Raw genomic sequence first — 1,114 nt, forward strand, 5'->3', positions numbered from 1 at the left:
TTACATTTCAAATCTTACTAAGTTAAAAAAATAGATACTGAAAGATTCTTGCAAATTGTGCTAGAACCTAGTTTGTTTTGGCTGTGTTCGTAAAAAGTTAGCCATTAATAATCATGCTTGATAACATGTAGGAAGACGGCAGTGAAAGTAATGTGATTACTATATTTGTTTACATATTGAAACTTATGGAGTTCAAAATATTCGCGGACACTAATTTGGGAATCTCTTGACGTATAGAAATGAGTTTCGTTTTGGCACGATCACCTACTGGGATGGTTTTCATTTTGCAAAAGTTATTCATACGGATAGGTTTCATGTTGCTAAGGTCGTTTATATGAATGGGTTTCCCATTACAATAGCGGAATATTAGGCTTGTCTTGAGGTTATGAAACTTGTATTCGGAGCCCAGTTACTTCTGCGTCGACACAATGGCAATCGGAGTTTCTATTATCCCGTCTTCACAATGCCACCATCACCATGGTATTCTTATCGTTATAAGCTGCACTGAATCTCCACCAAACAATATCCTCCGTGGACTTGGGTGGTATGTAGACTATGACTCGAGCAGGCCGGCAGAGTAAGGTGCAATAGAGGGCTATATTCAATTATGATTTTATTGGTGAGAAGTATACCAAGGAGTCTATGGAGGCTGACTGTTATATGGTGCTCTGTCTCAAATGAGGTCTGCATTCTTTGTGTCTGTCTGAGGCGTGTGTTTCTGCCTGACTTTTATACAAATCTAGACAAAGGGAGGAAGGTGTAAGGTAACAAGTAACGGGAGACATAGATTAGACGGACAGAAAAATGTCGGGGAACTCGGCTTATTATGACGGTTATCTCTATCTCTATCTGGATGCGAGTGGTACAAGGTTATGTGAGATATATTGATATTGTTAACTGAATATGGAACAAGGATTATAGAAAATATATTAAGAGAACGGGTGACACAAGACTTACTCCCTCCACCAACACAGTATTACTCTTGTAGTTAATCTCGTATTGAAGACATTCAATCCCAATCGATCTTGAACAGATTCACGAATTAACGCTTCACTGAGTTGATTTACGGTCTTCAACGTCGTCTACAACGCTGCCAATATATTCAATAAGCCAG

This window comes from Penaeus monodon, chromosome 32 (assembly GCF_015228065.2).
Source record: "Penaeus monodon isolate SGIC_2016 chromosome 32, NSTDA_Pmon_1, whole genome shotgun sequence".
In the NCBI taxonomy this organism is placed as follows: domain Eukaryota; kingdom Metazoa; phylum Arthropoda; class Malacostraca; order Decapoda; family Penaeidae; genus Penaeus; species Penaeus monodon.